Genomic DNA, 15,985 nt, shown 5'->3' with positions numbered 1-15,985 from the left:
TTGTAGCCCAGTATAACTAATAGGGTGCCTATCCATTACATGTAACCAAACATCTTAGAATTCACATTTAACCAACATACAGATCCAATGCAGGCAGTCCAAGTGTTCTTAAAAACCAAAGTGACGCCTCTGGGGACGGGACCCTCTAAACTGTATGGACCTCCCAAGTCATATTTGGGTGGGGTTCAGTGTTAGATACACATACACTCAGATATTATACTGACTGTCCTTCCATTCCATTGTCCACATAAAGCATGTTCTACTCAGGTGACTACACACACACACACACATACACTCAGATATTATACTGACTGTCCTTCCATTCCATTGTCCACATAAAGCATGTTCTACTCAGGCGACTGTCCACATAAAGCATGTTCTACTCAGGTGACTACACACACACACACACACATACACATACACTCAGATATTATACTGACTGTCCTTCCATTCCATTGTCCACATAAAGCATGTTCTACTCAGGCGACTGTCCACATAAAGCATGTTCTACTCAGGTGACTACACACACACACACACACACACATATATTGAAATAGGTTGGCATATTTAACATTTTGCCACAAATAAGTTGTACATCAAATTTAATTTACCTCTCCAACCTTGGTGAGTGGGCCGAGCTCTGGACTAGTCTGATTCGGGTGGCTGACGGCTGTATGGGTGCACTTGCTCTCAGTGGTCAGCTGTAGAAGATCAAACAGAGACAAAGGACAATAAAGAGAAAGTCCTGGGAGCGTGATACTAGAGAGGACATTTGGCATCTGAATAAAAAAAGAAACCATTCTAGTGTTGACAGAAAGACAGAGGAAAACCTTGCTTTAAAACTCACTGACAACTTTTCTGATATTAACAATCAAGTGCAAGATATTAATAAAAATCTATCTTTTGTGAGGACATACCTCTTCAGTATCATCAGTTGTGGAAGGGGGATTTGTGGTACAACACATCTTTGGAGACATTTCATCATCAAGGCCCTGTAAAAAGGAAAAAACAAACAAAAAATATTGTAGACCGTGGACTATGAAAACTACACTGATGAACACATTTGTGTTCACCGCGACTTCTACAGATTACCAGTTCCCACAACACAACTGGCTAAGATTTCCAAACTCCTTTTGTCAATGGAGAAAGGAAACCTTTCCAGCATGCAGGGGAAGTCACTGGATGAGATTGAAATTGAAGGTTTGTACAGAAATTAGCCCTTGTAGATATTATCTGAGTTTTAGTTTTTTCCTTTGAATGTTTGAATGCAGCTTATTTAAAGCATATCCTATATGAAGATATACCTTCTTCATATTTTTAAATTGTAGATGGAGAATTTGTGGTTAGCCTCAGTGCCTGGAGCTGACTTCATGTAGCCCAGTATAACTAATAGGGTGCCTATCCATTACATGTAACCAAACAACTTAGCATTCACATTAAACCAACATACAGATCCAATGCAGGCAGTCTTAAAAACCAAAGTGACGCCTCTGGGGACGGGACCCTCTAAACTGTATGGACCTCCCAAGTCATGTTTGGGTGGGGTTCAGTGTTAGATACACACACTCAGATATTATACTGACTGAAGCTTGAAAAAGCATGTTTAGACAATGTCCTTCCATTCCATTGTCCACATAAAGCATGTTCTACTCAGGCGACTACACACACACACACACACACATACACATATATATTGAAATAGGTTGGCAGATTTAACATTTTGCCACAAATAAGTTGTACATGAGATTTAATTTACCTCTCCAACCTTGGTGAGTGGGCCGAGCTCTGGACTAGTCTGATTCGGGTGGCTGACGGCTGTATGGGTGCACTTGCTCTCAGTGGTCAGCTGTAGAAGATCAAACAGAGACAAAGGACAATAAAGAGAAAGTCCTGGGAACGTGACACTAGAGAGGACATTTGACATCTGAATAAAAAAAAATAAACCATTCTAGTGTTGACAGAAAGACACAGGAAAACCTTGCTTTAAAACTCACTGACAACTTCTTTGATATTAACAATCAAGTGCAAGACATTAATAAAAATCTATCTTTTGTGAGGACATACCTCTTCAGTATCATCAGTTGTGGATGGGGGATTTGTGGTACAACACATCTTTGGAGACATTTCATCATCAAGGCCCTGTAAAAAAGAATAAACAACAAAAAAAGATCAATTATAATAAATATCTTGAAGACAAGATGTTCCCTGTGTAGCATTCAGTGAAAAGATATCATGGCTGTATTTCAGTGAGTGTTTTGTGGAAAACATAGTCTCTGAAACGGGTCTTTAGTCACTGAACAGGCCACATGACTACAGTCTGTAGACTATGAAAACTACACTGATGAATACAGCATTTGATTACTTTGTTGTTTATCTATTGTCAGCCAACTTCGTAGAATGATTGCACTTCTAGAATAATTGACTAAGCTTTTACATGGAGTGAGGTGTTAGTCCTTTTATAGTTCTTAGATTTGCTATGATTCTTTTAAATGACATCTTGTCATGAATTTTCGTCAGTGCTGTTGAATGGGTGCCTTTCCATTACATGTAACCAAACAACTTAGCATTCACATTAAACCAACATACAGATCCAATGCAGGCAGTCCAAGTGTTCTTAAAAACCAAAGTGATGCCTCTGGGGACGGGACCCTCTAAACTGTATGGACCTCCCAAGTCATGTTTGGGTGGGGTTCAGTGTTTGATACACATACACTCAGATATTATACTGACTGAAGCTTGAAAAAGCATGTTTAGACAATGTCCTTCCATTCCATTGTCCACATAAAGCATGTTCTACTCAGGCGACTACACACACACACACACATACACTCAGATATTATACTGACTGTCCTTCCATTCCATTGTCCACATAAAGCATGTTCTACTCAGGCACCTGTCCACATAAAGCATGTTCTACTCAGGTGACTACACACACACACACACACACATACACTCAGATATTATACTGACTGTCCTTCCATTCCATTGTCCACATAAAGCATGTTCTACTCAGGCACCTGTCCACATAAAGCATGTTCTACTCAGGTGACTACACACACACACACACACACATACACTCAGATATTATACTGACTGTCCTTCCATTCCATTGTCCACATAAAGCATGTTCTACTCAGGCACCTGTCCACATAAAGCATGTTCTACTCAGGTGACTACACACACACACACACACACATACACTCAGATATTATACTGACTGTCCTTCCATTCCATTGTCCACATAAAGCATGTTCTACTCAGGCGACTGTCCACATAAAGCATGTTCTACTCAGGTGACTACACACACACACACACACACACATATATTGAAATAGGTTGGCATATTTAACATTTTGCCACAAATAAGTTGTACATCAAATTTAATTTACCTCTCCAACCTTGGTGAGTGGGCCGAGCTCTGGACTAGTCTGATTCGGGTGGCTGACGGCTGTATGGGTGCACTTGCTCTCAGTGGTCAGCTGTAGAAGATCAAACAGAGACAAAGGACAATAAAGAGAAAGTCCTGGGAGCGTGACACTAGAGAGGACATTTGACATCTGAATAAAAAAAGAAACCATTCTAGTGTTGACAGAAAGACAGAGGAAAACCTTGCTTTAAAACTCACTGACAACTTTTCTGATATTAACAATCAAGTGCAAGACATTAATAAAAATCTATCTTTTGTGAGGACATACCTCTTCAGTATCATCAGTTGTGGATGGGGGATTTGTGGTACAACACATCTTTGGAGACATTTCATCATCAAGGCCCTGTATAAAAAAAATATATATATATATATATTGTAGACCGTGGATTATGAAAACTACACTCTGATGAACACAGCATTTGATGACTTCATTGTTTTTGTTCTTACATTCTGTAATGGTCAGTATCATCTATGGTGTGCTGGTTAGGTGGTGCTAACAAAAGCTATAAAAATCATGTTCCACCTGAAGCTTGATGGAAAATGTACAGTGTTTTGGTATGTGAAATGTTCTATGGTTAAAGCATTTCTTATATGAGAACTAACAATTTCACAAAGTTAGTTAAATAAAGTCAAGAATATAAAAACACTGTTTTTAATTTTTTTTTTTTTAAATAACACTCTACACACAGCATGTTTTGTATATTGATCATTGTGGTTGGTTACTATGGTACCAATTAATTTATCTTACAGGTTTAGTACACTAACAGAACATCATAAACACATTACATTTATTTAATGGCCTGAAAGCACTCATATTAATGATATCACAGCCTTCCTGTGTCACTGCAACTTCATATTTAAACAAAATAATGTTGGGCTACTAAGAAAATATTTAATTCTATAAAACAAACACAATGTCTGTAGTAAAAGTTAAGGCTTTAACTAGCTTCGCCCTGCTCATTAAGCCATGCGGTAGCCACAGCTCAACTTAACCTAGCTAGCTTTCATTTTAAAAACAAAACTACCAAATTTGACCTGCTCGCAATGTTACTTCTGTCCTCATCTCTACCTGATGTCCTCCACCTCTTTAGCCTGAGGCTTAATGAGCAGGACATGTTGATAGCCACTCAAGCTAGCTCAGCTAATATTGTGGTAAATATATAGCATTTTACAGTAATTGTAAGTTACAAGTTACAATTTCTTGCAAATAGGAAACACTTCATGCAAAAATGCAACTATATGTATAAATATAATTATTACCTGTATGTATTTAATCCAGTAAACCCAACGACGTCGAGCTGACACTTCCGAGGTGTGGTCCATTAGGTATTTAATTAGCGACAGCTGGGCCATGCGCTGTGGGCGGAGCTTCCCGTCGACTTCTGTTTGTTACCGCCCACGTGCGCAAACCAGCCAATCACAAGACGGCCCGCCAAAATGCACCGTGTGTATCAGAAATGTGTATGAAACTGCAATATAAAACCCAGCTGTGGGGTCGCTGTTCTATACACTGGCATACACTCAAAATCAGGTCAAGTGGTAAATAAGGACTTTCAAAGAAAAAGAGAATTTATGTTGTTCAGACACTAACAAATGCAGTTACACTCTTTGATTTATGAGGACCTTGGCATAGTCCCCGTATTACCCTTAGGTCCGGGGAGCCCAGGTGAAATGTCCGGCGTGTTGTCCGTGTAAACCACATATCCCAACACACACACACACACACACACACACACACACACACACACACACACACACACACACACACACACACACACACACAAAAAAAGCTCTTGAAGCTCTACCCCCTGTGCAGCAGTTAATTTGCATTTAAAGGGACAGACACGAAACGACGCGTTTTTACTGACCCTCAAACCGGGACAACTTTAACATGCTGTACAAAATGATCTGTGGGTATTTTGAGCTAAAACTTCACACACACACACACACACACACACTCCGGGGACATCAGAGACTTATTTTACATCTTGTAAAAAGGGACATTATACCACCCCTTTATTTAATGTCAATTGAGGTCATATTTTCTTGTACCTTTTTTTTTTCTTTATACTTTTTTTGTGGTGTCTGGCTAATTCGGCTAGCTTCTACCAAACGGCAGATAAATTTGATTTGTTTGATTGACCTTTGACTTCAACAACAAAATATATGTGAAACATTTTGATAATAATTCCTCTGATAAGTCTTATTTATTTTTCTGTCCTAACTATGCACTGTTATATGGCCAGTTGCTTTTTATTAAATGCTTTTGCATTGTTTTTTCTCTGTGTGACCTATATTTGTGTTGGAACCCACCCGTTATAGTTAGCCGTGGGATTTTACATGTGGTGCTCCAGTCCAGCAGACACATTTTCCACAACAGTCATAAAGCGGCTGCCAGTTTTTGTGCTCATTTGTCAATAATACATTACAGGATGTCCATCTGTGTCAGCTTCCAAATAGAGCACATATTTATGCACATTTGTGTGCAGCTAGTGATTCTGCATATTATTGACAGTCTGTGTAAATCTGTCAGACGGAAAGAGAGCTTCTTTTTATCATCGGGTAGTTTTAAAGCCGTTTTCACTGCTATTACAATTCTTTTATTTCAGCTTTTATTTGACATCAAAATGTATTGAGAGTCTGTCTGTAGTCTCATCTCTTGCTTGTTCATTTGAATTTTAAATGAACATCTGGGTGCAGGAATTTCAGTAAGTTTTGCTTTATAGTTGACATGAAACTGAAGATTATATCCTAGTGAAACTGCTTCTCGAACAAGATTTTTTTTTAGATGTTGTCAATTTGGGAATTGACTAATTTCTTTCTTTCTTTCTTTCTTTCTTTCTTTCTTTCTTTCTTTCTTTCTTTCTTTCTTTCTTTCTTTCTTTCTTTCTTTCTTTCTTTCTTTCTTTCTTTCTTTCTTTCTTTCTTTCTTTCTTTCAGATGCAGTTACTATTGTAATTACCATAAATTGTGCAAGTGACTGCTAAAAATGTATTTGTCATTGAATCATTAATTCTAGATTCGTTCAAAAATGCTGATTCTTTCATTGAAACAAGTGAAGTCTTTCAAGAGTGAGTCATTGAATCATTCAAACAAACAATTAAAAAAACAATTAATTCTAATTAATTAAACGTTTGAGACTGCAGCAATTCATTTTTTGTCAGAACTTCTTGTAATTTACATGTTATTTTATTAGGACTTTTTTTTTTCAGAATCGTGGGAAAATCATGATCTCCAATAAAAAATAAATAAAAAAAAGACGTAATTTCTCAATTTATCCAGAATCGTGCAGCTGTAACCCTAACCATAACCCTATACATTTAGTTAATTATTATTATTCATTAATTAAATGTATAATTACACTGTACCACGAACACCTAAAAATAAAGTGTAACCAAATGTTTTTAGATATTGTGTAGATGTTTAATATTAAATTATGTGAAGCAGGATTTTATTTATTTATTGAGATTTCAGAGTAAGTGTGGCTAACCAGTGTGTTTCTGCAGAAATACTGTAGGGAAAAAAAACCTCCCATTTAGTCTACATGGAATGGCTTTATCAAATCACTGCTGTTTTTCATTTACAGGTCTCCAAATGTATGTTCTGTCACTGCAACAGCATTAAAGAGAGTGCTCTTCAGCACTCTGAAACAGTTTTTCACTCTTTTGCTCTCTTTTGTTCTGGTAGAGGGAAAGTAGAAGTTTTACTGCCTTGCTAGCAGATTACTGGTGCTTTGCTCTCAATAAAGGCAAAAAATCTCTTCAGGAAAGCATATTTTTCCATAGACAGGGTATTCTGCTTTCACTGGCTATTCCTTACTCTTAAGACCACACAGTTTCACACAGAGAATAGGCTGTATCTAAACCCTCTCCTGTTGCCTCTTCATATAATGCAGCATTGGCTTTAAGCCGTTCCTCTGGAGGCGGCTGTGTGAGTCAGGGCTCAGGTTAGAGAAATGGCTCGGATGGCTTTATTTCCACAGTTAAGCCTGTGTGTTTTTTTTGTTTATTTTTTGTTTATTTATCCCTCGCTGGACACAGTGAAGAATGCTTAGTTGGGATTAACATGGGAATCGGATGAATGTCCATACACCAGTGGCCGGGGCAATGTGCATGGGCAGGCGAGTAAGACACTGTTTCAGCGGATGTGTGACGTGCTACACAGTCTGAATTGTTTAGTGCTTTCACTGTTTTCTTCACCGCTGTATCTGTGCCGCCACGGCTGAATCATAATTCTGAATCACAGCAGAAATTATTTTCTTTTTTGTTTTAAAAATCATTTTGTGGTTTAAAAAACTAAAATTAAAAACTTTAGAAATGTTGCATTTGCAAATTGCAACTATGTTTAAGTACTAAAATGACTAAAACTAAAAAAATATATAAAAAAAAGCCAAATAGAAATTGATCCACCTTCCCAAACTAATATAAACTACAAAATAAAATGATTAAAGACGTAATAAAATTATTATAAAAGCTCATTTATAATATTAATAAATACTGTAATGATAATACAAAAATAACACTGATGTGAGTTTGTTTACAACAAAAATCTTTCTTGAGTTCTTTGAGAAAAAGAAAACATACAATTTGACCCGTGTAGTCCGATTATTGCACTAATGATTATTATGAACAAGTTCTTTTTAGTGAATCAAAAGCATGCTGGGAGACCAGCGTAGCCAAATTCCTCAAACGGTTGACTCTTATGAACCAGTTCTTTTAATGAATACTACATAAAGTAGAGATACCAGTTTGTCCTGTATAATTGTCTTTTATGTAATGTTTAAGAAAAATAAACATTAAAACTGAATTGAACTGAATCAACTTGGAAAATCTGTGTCATTACCTAACCCTAACCCTGTGCGTCTTTCATGATTTGTTGCAGACGTTGTGGCAAAACTGATCTACTACCTAGGGGAGGACTCTGAGGTTGAAGCAGAAGACTTGTTATTCAGTAGCAATTTCATAAATTAGTAGTTGTTTTGCTTGCTGGTCCTAATTATTGAAATATATGCATCTTTTAGGATCTCCTCAACTCCTTGATTTCCTTCAGAGTCGACTGAACCCCTTTGGCAAATCAGATTTTGGATTGTACAATTGCTGCTGTCTTCAGTAAAACTCTCATCCATATAGCTTATGTGGTTTCAACACAGAAGGAACTTCATTATTCATATGCTAAGGTTATTGGATAGGGTGTAGGAGAACTTGTGCCAGACGTCAACTGACTAATGTGTTAGAGCCTTTTGCTTTTTTAATGGAAACTTCACTGTGGCGCTTTGCGGTAAAGAAAAAAAACACATAGATGGGGTTCCAATAAAGGTGTCTTGTGTCATTGTGGGGGGATCCAGGACGCATTCAAGTGACCTACATAGTTTAACTTGATACACAGCCGTCCCTTCTCAACTGATAGTAATTGAGAGCTCCCCCCTTCACCTTGCCACATACAGTAGGTAACTAGGAACTAAATGCAAAGATGCGCTTCGTCCCCCCGTGCTCCCGTCGTTCTTTCAGACTGTCTGCTATAGGACCATTGAGATGCAAATGACCTTCCTTAACAAGCTGCAGATCTTTACCGTCATTCTCTATACACCTTTATCGATTCATTGTACATTGACACCACGTCACAGTATGTGCTCTCAGAGATATACAGTAACACTTGATATTCAGTGACAAGATCAAAAAGTGAAAGTTCACAAGATATCGTTTCAGCTCGGGTCTTCTGTTTCAGCGTCGCTCTTTGTCGTACGGGTGGTCTTGCTTAATGTTATTCGTCTCTCATCCGTGCATGTGGCGTCTGTCATCCAGCCTCTGTCTTAATCGGTCGCCAGGGATGACCTTTTCTGCCTTGCCAGACAAGAACATCAGCAGGTTTAAATGCCATCAGATTTGGTCTTCTGAAATTGTAACCTTTCTTAATGGGAACTGATGAAATCTGCTGGAAATGTACAAGGGACAATGTCTATTCCCATAAATTTTGCAGGGAAACGCATGTCAAAAATGCACTGGCTCACAGGATTTTTTTTTTTTTTTTTCATTCAGGCTTTTAAACCCACATTTATAGTGGTATAGGTGATAACATTAGGGGCTTTCACACCAGGTAGTTCTAGGAACTTAGTTCTAGGAACTAGCCAAGGGGTTTGCCCGAGAACTAAAAGTTCCCCTAGGGCCATTTTCCTGGTTGCATTCGCACCGCCAGCAGGAACTCTGAAGTGACGTAAGCCGCACTTCTTGTTGTTACTTTTATTTGGACGCCGTAGCGGACATTTATTTTGGTGGTGCTGAGTACGGCACACATCGCTTCCATTCTCCATCTTCATTCATTTACGACCTGTTTACCAGTCCTATCTAATGCATTATTAGATAGAAATGTTATATAAAGAAAGTAGACAGTAGAGGAAAAAGTATTCGCGTTTGCCATGTGGTTTATGTCCAATATTGCTAGCTAAGCAGAAATACATCATGTTTCAATTGGTCCCCTCAAAGTTGCGTTAGCATAAAGGTTCTATAGTTCGTACAGTTAGTTTGTGGAGTAAATATGTAGGCTATAATTTGTGTGTGTACACGGCTTTTAAAAAAATTGGCAGGTGCTGGTATTCCGTGTGCGTTCGGCCAGTCAGTGTACTCTTACGTCACTGGTAGTTCCTATTGTGCTGGGTTAGACCCTGCTCTGAAGTAGGAGCTAATTTAGTTCCCCCAAAAGACGTTCCTAGAACTAAAATCGTTCCCAGTTCCTGCGGTGCGAACCCAAAAACCGGGTACTTACACCTTTAGTTCTAGGAACTATGAAAAGGTTCCTCAGGTGCGAAATCCCCTATTTATTACTCCTGTAGTCCGACTTAAGCCCTATTCGCACGGGATTAGTATTACCCCTGGACCTCTGTAATTAAGAAATTACCCCCTTGACGTCTGTGTTTTTGGTGGCTCATTCACACGGGCAAATAAATGTTCGTAATTCCCTCGAGTTTACGGACTTTACAGCGTGCGCCCACCCATTCACACTTCACTAGCTGAACGTGCTGAAACGAAGATCGCACTGCAGTATAGCAATTCAAAAAAAGAACTTATTTAAAACCAATTTATTAGAGAAATATATGATATATATATTATAGAATATGATATTATTCTATATATATATAATATATCTTCTTTTTCTTTTATTCTTTGTCCATATTTACAACAAGTCTGCCTGAAGAAGGTATTATAAATACCGAAACGTCGCGATAGGCTTGTTTTTCTATTCATTTTGTTTGGTTTATTTCATTTTATATAATTTTTACTCTTTCACACTTTGATTTCTTGAGATAATTACAGGATGGACGTCTTTAGAGGCCGTGTGAGACAAAGAAATGCTCCACGATACAGACTACTAAATTACACTACCCGTCCAAACTTTCTAAAAGAGCTTCCATGTTGCGCCAAAATACTTAATTTGACGTTTCCATGACAACGGTCCGAGTTGAGCTCCCGGATCACGTCTTGTAGTTTGTTTTCTCTTTTGCAGCACTTCATAGTTTTTATTGGAGAAAAAACTATAATCGGATTGGAGTAGAGCATATCGAGAGATTTTATTGTTAATATAGTTTTAATACAGACGTAAAATGGACTAAACGGCCCATAATGGTTATTACGTTCTTTAGGAAACGATAGGCTCACAGAAAAACAGCCCAAATCACAGACATGGGGATTCGCACGGGACTGGTATTATCAGAGGACCCCTGTGTTGGCCGAAATACGGTAGGTAATTTTCGGGGGAATTTTTACAGACATTTTTACAGACATGGCAGATTCGCACGGGATAAAAATCACAGACGACCTCTGCGATTATTACAAATTACCGGAGGTCCCTAGGTAATACTAATCCCGTGCGAATAGGGCTTTAGTGTATAACAGTAGTTGTGACTGCACTTAAAAAATATAAAATTTTATTTAACCTTTAAAACCTAATCTAGAAAAATGTAAACGTAAAACACGAAATTTGGGAAAAAATAAAACTGATTTCATTGGGTCCTTTTTACCACATTTCTGTGGCTCAGAATATGTGTATAGGCTTACACATTTTTTCCTTTTGCTTGATTTTATTTCATTTTAAAAGTGAAACCTGTTTTCAGAACCACCGCTTTAAACAGCGGCTAGAAATGAAAAATAATCTGAATACACAGATGATGTATTTGTAGATTTTATGTGGCAAATCTGAGCTCATTTGTACCTGACTGGCCCAGTGTATGCACCATTAACTGTAAATGCAATTCAAACATAAGTCAAACCTCCCGTCGTTCTGATCTGAAAGTTTTACAGTGGTGTCAAAATGGTAATAAAACCTCTTAAGCATAGTGCAAATGCCTCTCCATCCATTTTTTTCATGTCCTTCTCAAAGAAGGGGAAGGTGAATGTTAATAGACATTTCAGTGTCCATGCTCATATTCACCTTTGCCGTCAAGTTAAGAAGCGGTCACATTAGCGAAATATGGTGAAATTTTGTGGCCAAATATATATAATGGGGGTGGGGGTGGGGGTGGGGGTGGCGCAATGGATAAGACACATGCCTTTGGTCTGAGAGACCCGGGTTCGAATCCACTGTGAGACACCAATGTGTCCCTGAGCAAGACACTTAACCCCTAGTTGCTCCAGAGGCGTGCGACCTCTGACATATATAGCAATTGTAAGTCACTTTGGATAAAAGCGTCAGCTAAATGAATAAAAATGTAAAATGTAAATGTAAAAAATTTAAATATAAAATAATTCAGCCTTTCATTTCGAATATTGGGCATTCATAAGTGCAGACATGATTTGAACATGGCCCTGTCTGTTCTTTATTTACTGCAGCTCTTTTGACTAGGCATGGCTTTAGGTGTAACCTCACTTAGCCAGATTATGTCCTTAATCTTTTTAGAGGTATAAGCTGATCACATGAAGCCTGTGATTGGTCAACTTTGACCCAATGACTTGCCTCACCGTCTTGTGAACATAGCCCTCTGAGTGCTAATTTGCAGTACTAGGCTATCTCTTTTCCCTGTTGCGAGAACCAATTCTCCCATCGGATGTGTATGATTCATTCTGCCTCCTTTGAAATCAGACTAGCTTAAGCTGTCAAGATGCGTCTTCTTCATTCTGGTGTAGATGTCTGCCTGGGATTTTGAATCCCTGGAAGACAGGAACTTTCAGGCAATGGTAAGAAACTTGGGAGAGCACTTCTTATAGGGGTCTATGACCTTGTGATCCCATCTAATGGAGCTCAGATGAGGAATGATAGCATTGCTGTGATTCTGATATTATTGATGGGATGAAACAACACCTCAGAATGTTCTGTTTCAGTTTTCTGTGGGATTCTTTAGTAAGCGTAAAAATGTTGGTTTGATTTTACTTGAGGTAATGTAGGTGTATTTTTTTCTTCTCTAGCCTATGTGTCTTTTGAATTATGGTATCCCACAAGACGATTCTTAAGGTTAGCAGTTGCAATATTTCAGCAAAAAAAAAAAAAAAAAGAAAGAAAGAAAGTCCATTGACAGTAGTGTAGTAGAGATGTATAAAACACAGCGCCGCCAACTTGAACACGAGCGAAATTTGCATGGGGAACTTTTCTGCCCTAACGCAAAACTTCCAAACGTGTAGATTCCTTACTTAAATATTGATTTCACCTAGTACGAAATTTAGCTGAGCTAACTCAAAGCCACGTTATCTTAAATTACTAATAAAATAAGCAAGCAGAGGCAGAATGGTATTTGTTGATTGAATTTTCCACTGAAGCAGTGCATAAATATTTCTTCAAGTCCTGAAGGGACAAATACACACATTAATTGTGTCCTAATTCAGTCAATTCCTAACAGGGAATTGTAGGGAAATGTCTGACAGTCGTTGAGTCTGTCACCTCTCTTCCGTTCTTTAAGTGTGAGGGATTGAAAAAGTTCCAAAATATTGAGTAGCTTAGGTACAAATTTGAGTTGTTATATAGCATAGCCGTGATATCAGTAGCATGTGTATTTTTAAACACAAATGTCCTTCATGTAATGAATGTCCACAAGTCTCCTTTCCTGCTGTTAATGTTCCTTAGGTATCCAAATGGCCATGTCACTTCATTTCCCACTGAGGTTTAGTCTAGGTGGGGGCTTGATAGTAAGTACACCAAATCATATTTCAGTTAGTACTCAACCAAGTGAGGAGTCGCTTTAACTTAGTACAGATTGTTCTCTGTCCAATATCAGACAGAAGCCCTGCAGCTGTCCTCAGAAACATCACAGCCTGAGCTCACACATGCTCCCTCTGGCCATCTCTTCAGTCTGGGCTTGCTAAAAACTGTGGAATAAGCATAGGGATTGTCACATAAAGAATTTGCACAAATCCCCAGGAGGTTTTGTAAAGGATAAGTGTAATTTATGAATGTAAACACCAGGGGTGGATGATATTTCAACAATTAGCGATGGTTTTGCTCTGATATAATGATATTGTGAGTATGAGTTACTCTCTCTCTATGAGTTAAGACGCATTTAATTGACAGTTTATTTGCAGTAAAAAGGACATTCGGGTTTGTAGATTAGTCTCATCTCCGTTAATTGGTTCAAACTGGAAGTTTCAGTGCTTTGGTTTAATTGTTTGCGTTATTACTCGGAAGTGTTCAAAATGTGTTTTATTGAATGTTTTAGTAATATATATATATATATATATATATATTAAGGTAAAATTGCTGTGTATTGCTATGCATTAATATTGGTGCATATAACTAAAAATGATTTGATATTATTTCTCCTTTTGCTTTGGTAAAAACTGTATTTTAACTGTATTTTAACTAGATATTTGCTGTTTGGTAAAATAATAATAAACAATTATATCAAATATATAAATGTCAATATACTACCATGCAAAAGTTCAGGGTTGATAAGATTTTTGGTCAGATTTTCTCTTATGCTTGCACTGTAAAAAAAAAATTACATCCCCAAGTAAAAAATTTCTAGTGACTGGTCACATCTAAATTTTTCAATTAGTCTGACGTATTATTTCTCATTGAGCCAATGTTAACAGACTATTGCAACAAGAATTGCACTTGGGCCAATAAAAAAATGTTGATGTGATCAGTCACTAGAAAATTTTGACATTTTTTACAGTGTAACAAAGGTGCATGTATTTGATCAAAATACAGTAATAATTGTAATATTGTGAAATATTATTACAGTTCACAAATACAATAAGTGTTTTCTGTGGTAATGTAATTTATTTCTGTGGCAAAGTTGAAATTTCAGAATCATTACTCCAGTCATCAGTATCACATGATCCTATTAGAAATCATTCTAATATGCTGATTTGATGCTCAAGAAAACGTATTCTTCTTATTATCATCAGTGTTTAAAACAGATGTGCTGCTTAATATTTTTTCGTCTTTCCTGTTAATTTTGATCCCCTAAGCCTTGAAAATGGTAGTGTATACTGAATGTTGGCTGAAAAATATTGATATTTAATTTCATTAGCTATATCGCCCAGGCCCAGCCTTAATCTCCACAGCTGTTTTATTTCTTAAAATTAGCTCGTTTATCAGAACTTGGGAAGCTGAGCAGAAACGTGTGTTCTTTGAATCGCTTAAGTCAGCAGTGGAGTTGCCAAACACTACACAATACTTTCATGGATTGTGATCAACTGCTCTGTCCTGGAACAGTGGGATCTTGGCTGCGTTTCTGTCCGCTGTGAAGCACCTTCATATTTCCACCATTCAGCATCACTTGAATTCTTGACACAATGTGAGAACTTAATTTTACATAATGGGCATTTAAGTACTCACTTTAAAACTGTTTCATATCAGCACAAAGGCCAAGCGTAGAACTTTCTGACATTTAAAATGTCCTCAATTAAATGTTGAAAGCCTCACATGTGCGTAGCATTTTGTGCCACTTTCATTTAATTTTTTTCTTTCAGATTTTAATGAGAGCTCCTTTCTGAGAGTCCATTTGCTGATTTAGAGGGCTCATTAGTAGCCGTGTGAGGAGGCCTGGAGCAGGAACATGAGCACTGTGGGACAAAGGGGAGGTGGGCCAGGACAAGAAGGCATCAGTCAGTTTAATTAGGAAATGATAGTCATATTCAAGATAATTTGATGTCACTATTTAATGGCAGTAGATGGAAATAAGAGAAAGTGCCTGTAGCTGTGAGAATTGAAATGTCTCTAATTTTAATATGTTTGTAGGCTGAGTTGAATCAGTCATTTATCCTGGCTGTATATCACCCTGTTCTGTGGTTTCTTGAAATGCATTAGATAATTGTTGAGGAACTGCTATAATACCTGCAATAGCAATGGGTTATTATTGGACAGCACACCAAGAATACGTCATGCTCCACGGTTCATTCTCAACATTTATTTTTCATTGTGGTTTAATGTGTCAGCATAGGAATTAACACGGTTTGGTTTACTGAGAGAGGAACTGAGGTGTGATGAATCATGATGGTGTGGCTCTTGATCTGTTTTCATATCGGTATTTTAGACCTTAGCAGACTTGCTGCTTAACCATAGTGATTGCGCTGTTTAAAATATATATATAAAAAATAAAAAAAAGTGGTTTCATATGATGTTTTTTTATGTACT

General features: G+C 37.6%; 1 protein-coding gene across 1 annotated transcript in view; it reads left to right on the top strand.

The window, feature by feature from the left end:
* thrab (thyroid hormone receptor alpha b) overlaps positions 1-15,985 on the top strand; it is a 168,024-nt gene that overhangs the window by 30,254 nt on the left and 121,785 nt on the right. The window lies entirely within an intron of this gene.

The sequence above is a fragment of the Leuciscus leuciscus genome (genome assembly GCF_965113295.1).
Source record: "Leuciscus leuciscus genome assembly, chromosome: 21".
Lineage (NCBI taxonomy): Eukaryota > Metazoa > Chordata > Actinopteri > Cypriniformes > Leuciscidae > Leuciscus > Leuciscus leuciscus.
This window is presented reverse-complemented; position numbering and strand designations above follow the sequence as displayed.